Genomic DNA, 12,665 nt, shown 5'->3' with positions numbered 1-12,665 from the left:
TCTCTTTTGGAAAGGAGTGCGTGGTTTTTTTTTTCCCCCCCCCCCCCCGTTTAAATCTGTGTGTCTGTGCACAGACAAACTTCATCCCCAGCTTCCTTTTGAAGATGCTTTGTAAAGAAAAGAGTGTGCTTGCTTTGACCTCTGAAGCGTGATCCTGTCTTCAGTTGAATACTAGACATACTCTCTCTGCAAAAGATAATAGCTAGCAATTTATTTTTTTAAGGGGAAGGTGGTTTCCAGTCAGTTTCTCCCATCTGTGATTTTTCTTGATAAAACAACGGCAATCTGCTTCTTCCAGCAGCTGAAATGCTGTGATTCTTTGACAGCAAATGTGTGGAGTGCTGCCTTGCACCTTGTAACACCCTGCTTTATTTAAGACACTGTCATGCTGGGCTGACTGCTGTCTTCCCAGGAGTGTTGCACCAAGGAATTATTGATGAGATGCAGCCTGGTCTGCAGAGCACACGTTCGCTATTAAAAACAACATATGTGCCTTTAGCTATTGCTAATCATTTAAACATCTTTTGTGAAACCTGGGGGAAGTAGCCCCTCCGTACATGGATGGAGTCCCATTAAAGCATTGGCACGATACAGCTCAGCATCAGATACTGAATCTTCCTATGAATATCAGAGTTGAAGATTGGTTCTTTAAGCAGAACCACTTGAAGTTATCTTCTTGAGAAGGTAGAAGGAGCCCCCTGTAAGGATGGGTGCGGGAAGGGCAATACACGTCCCAGGCTCTTGTCCGACTCTTTCAGGTTTTTACCATGTTGTTAGGAGTGCTCGTTAGAATATTTGGACAAAAACCTGGAGGTCAGTGCCATACTGAGCTGTACGTGCTAACTTGATTAGCAGTGGAGTTGGAAAATTACTCTGGCCTGAAAAATTATGAGAGTAATTCTGGCTTTATGCTGGAGGAGGCAAAGGCAGAACAAGGAACTCAAGTGCATTATTTCAAGGTCCAGTAGTCTATTAAGCCAGGCTAAAACAAGTAGGTTTTAATTAACGGAAAGTTTGGAAAAACAAATTTGGTGCTATTGTCAAGTATGCATTGTATTTTTGCAAGTTGGAAGATACCTGTCCTTAAGTTCCCCTCATTCTCATTACCGCTGCTTTTCCCGCTTCAGTTCAAGCGTAACAGCTGCTATCTTGGGAACTGCTGAAGGTAGACGCAGTTCCTTTATACTGCTCGAGAACTCTGAACCCCAGCACTTAAATAATATAACAACTTTAGTGCTAACTCCAGCAGCTTTGGAGGAGAAAGGTTTTAAAATTGTTGCAATTGATTTTCTGGGTGCGTAGAAATAGAGGAAGCAAGGTAGTAATTGAAGCGATGTTTTTTTATTTAAAATCGTTATCGCTTGGGAAGGTGCACTTTTTTTCACCAGTAACTTCTAATAATTGAAAATACTTAGAAACCACAGATTTTCTAGAAGCCTAATCATTTCATGTAGATAAAAGTATTCTCTTACAGTGGAAGCATGTCTATGTCTTGGTCAGGAAGGTCCCAAACTTAAGACTAGCTGCTGTCTGTCGTATCTGTGGTCCCAGTCTGACTCACAAGCTTGAATGCCAGCATGGGGGAGAAGGCAAAAACCTTTGCTCCCATGTAGCGTGGGTGGGAAAGCATCTCCATGTGGAGAGACTTCTTTCAAAACCCAAGATCATCAGGAAGGTACGTTGAAAACTCACTGCACAAATAAAGATTGAGTCAGCCAACGCCTGCTTATCACGTCAAGTAGTGATTACACCATGACGTAAACCACCTTGTGCTATGAATACATCCAATTTGATGGGTTTGCCTATGGCTGCACTTAAGAAATGTGCGTGAGCTCAAATGCAGGTTTTTTTCCTATTTCTGAGAGCACTCTAGTGATAGAGCATAGAGCTTCAAGTGCAGCGTACGTGGAGAGTGTCCTGCACTTGGGGTTAGACAGTGTTTTGCACTTCGCTTTCAATCCTGCTGTATTGCTTTTTGCTACCTACAAATTTCTTTTTTTTTTTTTTAATTGATCCTTTTCTTTTTGTTGCATTCCTAGTTCTTCTTAATTATAGGCATCCTTTGGTGTCAGAGCAGTATTACACCAAAGTGATTGGCTAATACAAATATATCAGAATCGGGTAAATGAACCTCCTGCCTCAGATGTTTGTTTATGTTGCTGGGATGCTGAAACACACTGATAGAAATTGCAAACCGTCATAAGCCTGCAAATGATTAATGGCCAGGTATCAATGATTATTTTGAAACTTAAGAAAAATGTTAGCTTAAGCAGTTGGTATAAATCAAACCACTCTTTTTAGCATACGTTTTGCTTAGATTCATGGAATCACTGAAGCTAGACGGGTATTTTTGGTGGTTTCACTACAGCAAAATTTAACCTGTTTCTCGATGGGAGTAAATGGAACTTAACCTTTGAGACTTTGTGTTATCTGCTCCAGTCACCTGTGTTTTCCATTTAAAAAATAAAATTCCTAGGTTTTTTTAATCCTGTATTTCAAAACACATGGTTACCCTATCTTTTAAATCCTGAAGATAGGGAGGGCATTCTCACATCAAGACCTGGCTGCTCAGGTGGGGGATTTGCTTTTCGAGAAATAGAGAAATCTGGGCATTTTGGGTATTGTCGTTGCCTGGGGTGTGGCTGCTGATGCCCACATGCTCCGCTCTGCAGGCGAAGGATCAGTGTCACAAATGAGAGCCATGTTGCTCGCCGAGTGTTGACAGCTTGTCGTTACAGACAGTGGTTTTTTCCTCCTGGCTTGAAAAGGTTTAGAAATGATCATAATCTCTTTCCTCAAGTGATTCGGGGAAGCGTTAGGGTTTGTTCTTTCCAGATTTGGGGAGAGAAGAGACACTCTGCTTTCTGTTTGTGCTGAGTTTACGATTATTTTACTGTCTCGGTCAGATTTTCTTAACGTATCCAAAATCATTACGCTCCCGTGGAGTGAAAGAGGATGTGAAGAAAAGGAACGGTGAGGGAAGGAAGAAATGGTAGTCAAACAGGTTGGGGTTTTTCTTGGTTTTAGGTGGGGTGTTTATTTTACAGCAGCTATTCCTGGTACGTAGGGGAGGGTGCGGGGAAGGTGGGGTGACGGTGGGTACATGCAATAAGAGTGTGGCATTTGCTCAGCCATGTGGCAAGAAGGAATTCTTCTCTGTCCTTTTAACCAGGGCTATAGAAGAATTTTTTCGTTTAATGCGTAGGTACGGCCGTTCTCTGCTCTGGGCATGCATGCTGGGCTGCTGAAAGTTAAATTAGTAAATGAGATCCAATGACATAAAAACAAACCCAAGCAAACAAGCCCCCTGTAGGGTGCAGGCAGAGAGCACCCTTCATCCTCTGTCATCAGAGGAACAGGGCTGTTTGAATTGGCTTCCACCTTTGTTTTGAGAGGTTGCTGTGGTGATGAATAACCTTTGCGGAGGGTGTGTGAGCCAGAGTGCGCGTGTGCCTTGGTTCTTGTGTATAAAACAATGCTGCTGAGCACACGGCTTTTCACCCCCGCATCAGAGCATGTATCCTGGCAATGGTCGGCTGCTCCCCAAAATGAGCTAACTAACAGAACTGTTGTCTTAGAGCTAGTTATTGACATGGTGTTAATCTACTGATCGCTTCCTCGCATTGCTTTCGTACCAGGTAGCAGGAGACTGGGTGATGGCAAAGCGGTAGCTTTTTTCCCTTCCATGGAAGGGGAGTTGCAGGGTAGCTGGTACGCCTTATTTGCGCAAGCTTATGACACCTGAGCTTTGTCTTGTTACCTGGGCTTGAGGAAGGGTAGAGAAGTAGACTGACAAAGGTACTCTATAGAAGGAAAGAGGGAAATGCTGTTATCTGAGAGGGCTTCCCCCCCTCCCTGTTTCAAAGACTACATTTTCTATACTGTGGAAAAAACCTGGGGACCGTCCTAGTATAGGTTAGTATTGTTTATTTTTACTCTCCATCTATCAATAAATATTACAACAAATTATTAAATTTACTGCAGCTTAAAATAGATGAGTGTGTTTTTCATACTAAGATAAGAAAATCTGATGTAACAACTGCATATTGATACAAAAGTGACTGTGAAAACTAGAATATATGTATGAATATTCCACATGAGACTTACATGCTTTCTTCATGAAGTCGCACTGGTATAAGTATAGTTTGATGGTACAGTTGTCTGAAGATGTAATAACTATCACTTCTAGGTAAAGAATTGCCTTCAAGAAAGTCTTGGAAACTTTATTTGTTTCCTCCCTGCTAGAAAACCCTAGCAAGGGTTGGCAACAATGAATTACCACCTGAGGCAACTCGCGGAGAATTTTCTTCCTTGCATATTACCCTTGTTCCCAACGTCTGTGAAGCTGCCCCGTACATAACTTGTAGAAGGTATTGTGGGAAAAACTGAGTCACTCAGAGATGATCCAGTGGCCATGACAAATACAGCGAAGTTTAAAATGTCTACTTTTGCTGCATAATTCCTGAACTTAAAAAAAAAAAAAAAAAGTGTGAATTACTCAGTTCTGTGTCAGCTCCCCATCTCTTCAGAGACCATCAACTGGTGGTTTCATTTGTGAGGCTATGTACTTTGAAGGTTGTCATGTTCTTGACTGCAGCCGTACTGAGGGATCAAAGAGGAAGATGAAAACATTTTAAAAGCAGTAAGGCCCCTCGCAGTATTTAAAGTGAAGGTGGCGAAGGCAGAGTGCGTGGCCCCCTTGCACGGCTGATGGGACTTCTTGCTGAGTTAGAGCAGTTGGGGAAATAACCTCTTCTCCCTCCAGCAGTTTTCTGAGGCTTGTCATCTTGAAGTTTTCCCCAGCACAATTTAAGCATCCTGTCAGCTCCCTTTAGAGGCTCACTTAGTTAAAATCACCTTCAGTAAGGAGTATTTAATTACATCTTCTAATACCTTATTCAGGCTCCCCTCCTGGATTTTTGAGAATCTGGAGAATGCTGCTAATAGAGTGGAGCCAGCATTTACAGAAATAAATTAATAGCAGTACCATAGCTGTGCTTTTTACATCTGACACATTCTCCAAGGCTAACACCGCACCTCCTGTACTTTTTCAAATTCATTTGTTCCATTTCAGTTCAGTCTTTTGAAATATTTTGTGATGAATGAGTTCACTTTGCAAGCTGGTGATCAGCAGCAGCTGTTCATAGTCATGCTTTAAATTGAATCCATCTGTCAGTGGAGTCTTTAAAGTGCGAGTTTCACATTGTCAGGAGACCTGATTACACCAGAGCGGTATCTGGGTGCTGTTTGCCAAAAAGAAGAGAAAAAATCAAAATGAAGTGTGCTTGGATGGGCTCTGGGATACCCTTGCAGTTTCATCTGTAGAGCCATGATTTAGCCCGCCGATAGGAGAGGAGAGTGGCTACAAGCAGTACTTCTGCACTGACATGCAGATAGGTGATCAGATGTAGGCTGAAATGAGAAGATGACCTGTAGTAAGCTTTGTAGAAACCCTATGCAGTGCTTGCTGCTTGGTTTTTAATCCTGACCCTTTGATAAACCTCATCACCAGCTCTTTACATTTTTTTGATTGTAGCATTGGGGCAGATTAATGTTCTTCAGAGGATGAGCTGAAGAGGAAAAGACATGGCTTATTCAAATCAGCAAAAGGAGACGGCACAGCTTTTTTTTTTTGCCCCAGTACACATGCATCATTTCTTATTTTCATTTGTAACTAGAGGAGGTTAAAATGTGTCGTCTGAGGCTATTTTGCAAACTGCATTTAAGGCAACATTTGAGAGCAACAAATGGTCATTTGCTGACTGCATTAATGGTTCTCATAATTTTACGTGAAAGCTTCGGTCCATAATGATGTCCGTAAATTACATACTGGATATGGAAACCAGCTGATTCACGGCCTGCAGTCTGCTGGTCTTATCCACAGGTAACTTCTCATGTTTTCCTTCTCCCCAGTTTGTTCCTCACCAAGACTTTTGTGGGGAAGACTGGGCTTGTGCTGGGATGTGTGTATAGCTCTGTGGAAAAGCATTTCTTACCAGCAGAAGCTTATTCACCAGAGTACTACATGTTTACCCAAGTATGTGATTTTCATTATATCATTTCACTTTAGGAAAGAAAATCTTCCTTGGAAGAGCAGAACAGTGATACAGCCTCCTTTGCCACCGCAAAACTCTTATTTTTGTGTTGGAGGGCTGTATTTTATCTCTAGACTCGGTCGTGGTCTCCAACCGCAGAGACTAACCTTTGTCGGTGGTCAGATAAACGTTGTCTTGGCAGACCGCATTGCCTGCGGCAGCAGGAGACCTCATGCAGTGGGTGAAGTCCGTCAGTGTTTCTCTGCTATAACCTTCTCCGTTCTCACTTTTGCTGTTGCAGTCTGCAAGCATCACTGCTCAACAGTGCAGCTGCACCGCTGCTGCATTCCTAGTGCAGTGCCAAGCCAGCACTAAATTCAGTGCTAGCAGAAGCATAGAGAAGGGGGGAAAAAAAAACCCCAACAGCAAAAGAGAGCACCCAGACTGGCTTTGTGAACTTGTATTTTATGTCTGTTGAAGCTAGTACAGTGTCTTTGAAATGAAGTGTGCGTTGTCATATGGTAAGAGAAGAACCTCTTAGCTTTTCTTTAACGTATAGAAAGCAGCACTGTGTATACCAGAGCCTGTTATTGCTGTGTACCTGATAAATACAGATTATTTCTTTTTTTTGATGGAGACTCATTAATGTGTTCCACATGGAGATGGTGAGAATTGCACATTGAGTGAAGAGATTGATTGATGTTGGCTTCTGTTAAGAAAATACGGCTGACAGGAGGAGTCAATACACGCTCTTTTTTTCCGTACAGTGCGTTGTTTTTCCTACTTGTGTTTAATCAGGGAACTTCGTAGGGGAATGCCATTGCTTAACAGCTGACAGTGTCTTGTTATCTTCCTTTAGAATACTTAATAGAGTTAAAATACAGTTATTAAGACCTGGCACTCATTTGAACGCCCACTTGGGACATTGGATTATAAACATGCAGTATCTGTAAATTAGCTGGAGACACAGAGTAAGTATTCGGTCCTTCACCGTTTAACCTAACAAGCAGTAAAAGCTGTGCACCAGTGAGCATGTGAGAAGCCTTGTTCTGCAAACCCGTAGATGAACGTGTCCCTCCTCACTGAGAGCACTCAGAACTCTGAAAACTCCTGGGTTCTGATTTCAACTTTTCAAACTTCACAAGTTGGGCCTGAACGGAGGGATTTGGCAGGAGAGGAAAGAGGAAAACTCTTCTTTCCCTTTCCACGTAGAGAAATGGATGTGAACGTGAAGAGCAGACTTCCCGGTCAGGAGGAGCCGTGCGGTGCGACATCTCCATGAAGAAGCTCAGGGGGTGTCTGTGTGCAGCATCAGCCCCCTCGGCTCCTGCGTCCTTCTCCAGGATCAGTATGAACAGGCAGGGTATGCCAAGCCCACCACTGTGTGGATACTTGAAGAGGCAGCATCGATATCTAAGAGTATTATGAATGAAATTCTCAATACCTTGTTTAGACTGCACTGATCGCTAAGGATGAAAAGATTAAATTTTCAAACCAGGTTCTTTTCCTTTGGCTTTTACAACTGTTTTAAAAAAATCAGCTTTTTGGCACCACGGTATGCTTTAAGCAGAAAAGCTGATTGGTGTTTGGGTACTCTGTGTCTTTAGTTTCTCAGTTGAAACTAGATAAATAATATATTTTGTGAGCCTTTTTTCCCCCCGCCGATAGGAGAGGAGAGTGGCTACAAGCAGTACTTCTGCACTGACATGCAGATAGGTGATCAGATGTAGGCTGAAATGAGAAGATGACCTGTAGTAAGCTTTGTAGAAACCCTATGCAGTGCTTGCTGCTTGGTTTTTAATCCTGACCCTTTGATAAACCTCATCACCAGCTCTTTACATTTTTTTGATTGTAGCATTGGGGCAGATTAATGTTCTTCAGAGGATGAGCTGAAGAGGAAAAGACATGGCTTATTCAAATCAGCAAAAGGAGACGGCACAGCTTTTTTTTTTTGCCCCAGTACACATGCATCATTTCTTATTTTCATTTGTAACTAGAGGAGGTTAAAATGTGTCGTCTGAGGCTATTTTGCAAACTGCATTTAAGGCAACATTTGAGAGCAACAAATGGTCATTTGCTGACTGCATTAATGGTTCTCATAATTTTACGTGAAAGCTTCGGTCCATAATGATGTCCGTAAATTACATACTGGATATGGAAACCAGCTGATTCACGGCCTGCAGTCTGCTGGTCTTATCCACAGGTAACTTCTCATGTTTTCCTTCTCCCCAGTTTGTTCCTCACCAAGACTTTTGTGGGGAAGACTGGGCTTGTGCTGGGATGTGTGTATAGCTCTGTGGAAAAGCATTTCTTACCAGCAGAAGCTTATTCACCAGAGTACTACATGTTTACCCAAGTATGTGATTTTCATTATATCATTTCACTTTAGGAAAGAAAATCTTCCTTGGAAGAGCAGAACAGTGATACAGCCTCCTTTGCCACCGCAAAACTCTTATTTTTGTGTTGGAGGGCTGTATTTTATCTCTAGACTCGGTCGTGGTCTCCAACCGCAGAGACTAACCTTTGTCGGTGGTCAGATAAACGTTGTCTTGGCAGACCGCATTGCCTGTGGCAGCAGGAGACCTCATGCAGTGGGTGAAGTCCGTCAGTGTTTCTCTGCTATAACCTTCTCCGTTCTCACTTTTGCTGTTGCAGTCTGCAAGCATCACTGCTCAACAGTGCAGCTGCACCGCTGCTGCATTCCTAGTGCAGTGCCAAGCCAGCACTAAATTCAGTGCTAGCAGAAGCATAGAGAAGGGGGGAAAAAAAAACCCCAACAGCAAAAGAGAGCACCCAGACTGGCTTTGTGAACTTGTATTTTATGTCTGTTGAAGCTAGTACAGTGTCTTTGAAATGAAGTGTGCGTTGTCATATGGTAAGAGAAGAACCTCTTAGCTTTTCTTTAACGTATAGAAAGCAGCACTGTGTATACCAGAGCCTGTTATTGCTGTGTACCTGATAAATACAGATTATTTCTTTTTTTTGATGGAGACTCATTAATGTGTTCCACATGGAGATGGTGAGAATTGCACATTGAGTGAAGAGATTGATTGATGTTGGCTTCTGTTAAGAAAATACGGCTGACAGGAGGAGTCAATACACGCTCTTTTTTTCCGTACAGTGCGTTGTTTTTCCTACTTGTGTTTAATCAGGGAACTTCGTAGGGGAATGCCATTGCTTAACAGCTGACAGTGTCTTGTTATCTTCCTTTAGAATACTTAATAGAGTTAAAATACAGTTATTAAGACCTGGCACTCATTTGAACGCCCACTTGGGACATTGGATTATAAACATGCAGTATCTGTAAATTAGCTGGAGACACAGAGTAAGTATTCGGTCCTTCACCGTTTAACCTAACAAGCAGTAAAAGCTGTGCACCAGTGAGCATGTGAGAAGCCTTGTTCTGCAAACCCGTAGATGAACGTGTCCCTCCTCACTGAGAGCACTCAGAACTCTGAAAACTCCTGGGTTCTGATTTCAACTTTTCAAACTTCACAAGTTGGGCCTGAACGGAGGGATTTGGCAGGAGAGGAAAGAGGAAAACTCTTCTTTCCCTTTCCACGTAGAGAAATGGAGGTGAACGTGAAGAGCAGACTGAAAGGGATGGGCTTCCCCGGTCAGGAGGAGCCGTGCGGTGCGACATCTCCATGAAGAAGCTCAGGGGGTGTCTGTGTGCAGCATCAGCCCCCTCGGCTCCTGCGTCCTTCTCCAGGATCAGTATGAACAGGCAGGGTATGCCAAGCCCACCACTGTGTGGATACTTGAAGAGGCAGCATCGATATCTAAGAGTATTATGAATGAAATTCTCAATACCTTGTTTAGACTGCACTGATCGCTAAGGATGAAAAGATTAAATTTTCAAACCAGGTTCTTTTCCTTTGGCTTTTACAACTGTTTTAAAAAAAATCAGCTTTTTGGCACCACAGTATGCTTTAAGCAGAAAAGCTGATTGGTGTTTGGGTACTCTGTGTCTTTAGTTTCTCAGTTGAAACTAGATAAATAATATATTTTGTGAATATCTCTGACTTGAATACAGGTTTAATGTTTATATTGCTGAGAGAAATTCATAGCTTGAGCAGTATGATTAGTGCTGTGTAAAATGTTAATTTTTTTCTGATTTGTATTTTCATGAGTCGTTGCGAGTAACATTCTAGTATCTGGTTTAATTTTTATCAGGTGTGCACAGATATCTTGTTCCTGGAAATGCAGAGCTGGGAATGGGGTAAGGAACAGACAGCGCTGACTGAGGAGTTTTGTAATCTCTGCTATTCACTGCAGTTTTTGGTGAAGGTCTGAAAGTGTAATGGTTGAGCCAATAAGGATGTGATAGATGGCAAAACATTTTGAAATTGCTAGCAACCCAATTTTCATGTAGTGCATCTTAGTAGGTAGTCCTATGTCGGCATTAGTACAGTTCCTCAGTTTATATTGTAGCTATTATAGCAGAAGCTGAAATACTCTTTGCTATCATTTGGAGATGGAAATTTCTTTCATTTTATTTATTTATTTAGAAATTCTATATGAAAGATCTGTTGATGTATAGAAAATGTAAAACTATGAAAATGTTTACTGTAATATATTGTTGCCAATATCTTTACCGACAAGATTTCTTCTTGATGCAGCCTAGGTTGTAAGTGGGGGAGTTTACCTTTTTTGAGTTTCAGTAAGTGAGGTGGAATACAGCCCACTGTAAGCCATGCAGAATTTCTTACTGTTATCTACTGCATTTGGGAAGATTCGTTTAAAGGGAAAAGTAAAAGGCTGCTCTGTGCTATTTATTCACAGACAGTATTCCCTAAAAGCACCGTCATAGTAGGATACTGTGTAACCACATAGCATCTGTCATGTAGTAGCAACTTCCAAATGTAAGTATCCAAAATAAAGTACATTTTGGATACTTAATTACCAAATTTATTTACCTGGAGCCAATTTACTTTCATCTCCTCCATAGTGAAACGCTACTGTGATAAAGTTGTACCATGTGAAATTTCACTGGGCCATATGAAATTTACTTTTTTGGTGGGGTGACTGTTTTGGGTGTGCAGAAAAGCCACTGCAGATTGCCACTTCACTGAAATCCTCAACAGCCAGCTAAGTATTGAGCTGTAGCTGTTTGCCCTTGTGATGGTGCGTATGTGTTTTTTAGAGAGACGCAAAACCGTGTCCCTTTGCTCTATACCTACCATCTGCTTTCTTGTATTTGTGGGCAGTACATCTTAAGTAGCTAGGTAGCTGCCTTAGGAATTATCTGTTGTTTTCTTTTTAAGGAGAGGAACGCACGCTTGTCGGCGTTGAGCCACTTGCTGTTGGTCTCCTCTTTGCAATTGCTCACTCAAAACGCGTGTACTACTCAGTAAGAGAGGGCGTGGGTGGCTGAATCATACTCTGTGATTTCAAAGAATAGCCACTTTCCTGCTGGCGTAATTTACATTTCACTCCTCAGTTGCTCTACAGTTAGGTCAAGGCAAACCTGCAATACTGGCTTTTGTGGCACAGGCCGCTCTGTTTGAAGCTGGGTATGTGGCAAGGCATTGTACTTATTATCAAGCTCCTAATATCCATCCGATTTCATCCCTGTCGGTGTCCTTTCTGCAGCTTAATCAAGAGCCCTTGCTAACGTATTGTAGCTCTTACACAGGTCATGCAACACATGCTCGCCTTAACACAGGGCTGCATCTATGTTTTGTCTTCTGTGGCTAAATAGCATTTCGGGCAAAGAGGAGACTCCTATGCTACTTTCTTCGTAGGCTTAATTGCTGATAAATAGGGATTTGATTCAGCTGACAGCTTACACTGTATTTATATGTTCCTGTCAAATTGTGTTGAGTAGGGTTATGTGTTCCCCAGAGAGCTTCAGGAACCCGTGAACTTTGGCACATGCCTGTTTAGAGGAAGGTGCAGCTGGTTGCAACTAATAATTCCTATAACAGAGGTGAAGTGCAGAAAAATATGTTCTGTATAGCAAATAAGGAAATGTAAATTCCTTCTGTGAAAAGGAATAGTAAAATTCAGGATACTGGCAAGACATTGATACACCTGTACGGTTTTATAATGTTGAACTGCAAGCACCAGTTGAAGGTTTCAGTTTTTAAAGAGGAAGGGCATCATTCTTACTTCAGTTTTCACGCTGATCCCTCTGCGGGGTGACGAAGGGACTTTCTCTGTCTAAAATTCTTAGTGAAGGAGCACAAAGATCACCTGCTTTATGTTGTGGTCAACCATGGAGGGTTGGCTGCTAACAGATGCAAAATATTAAAGCAAATGGATCAAACACAGGAATCATTATGGTTGTGTATTGCAAAGATGGGCTCATTTTTTCTTATTTCTTGTCCGGTTGCTTTTCTCATTTAAATAAAGCTGTTGACTTTTCCTTCTTGTGTAAATGAATTTTTCTTACAGTTCATACAAATCCTTTTTGTGTACTTTAAAAAAGTGGAATATTTCTTCTACAGCTGCTAAATTGTTTCTCATGCTTCTTACTCTTGTTCAGAGAAGAGGATGTCCAAAGAAATTCAGACCAGAACTCTTTCTACTTATTTATAATTATTACTTGTCTTCTTAAAAACAAAACAAAGTGGGGAAAAAGCCTTTCTACCATGTGACCATTTAGAAAAGCAGTGTCTCATTTTA

General features: G+C 41.8%; 1 protein-coding gene across 2 annotated transcripts in view; it reads left to right on the top strand.

Moving 5' to 3' along the window:
• The window catches only part of EPS8 (epidermal growth factor receptor pathway substrate 8), a 144,472-nt gene that overhangs the window by 35,375 nt on the left and 96,432 nt on the right, over positions 1-12,665 (top strand). The window lies entirely within an intron of this gene.

The sequence above is a fragment of the Aptenodytes forsteri genome, unplaced genomic scaffold, assembly GCF_000699145.1.
Source record: "Aptenodytes forsteri isolate BGI_AS27 unplaced genomic scaffold, ASM69914v1 Scaffold241, whole genome shotgun sequence".
Lineage (NCBI taxonomy): Eukaryota > Metazoa > Chordata > Aves > Sphenisciformes > Spheniscidae > Aptenodytes > Aptenodytes forsteri.
Note: the sequence above shows the minus strand (reverse complement) of the source record. Positions and strands in the feature narration are given on the sequence as shown.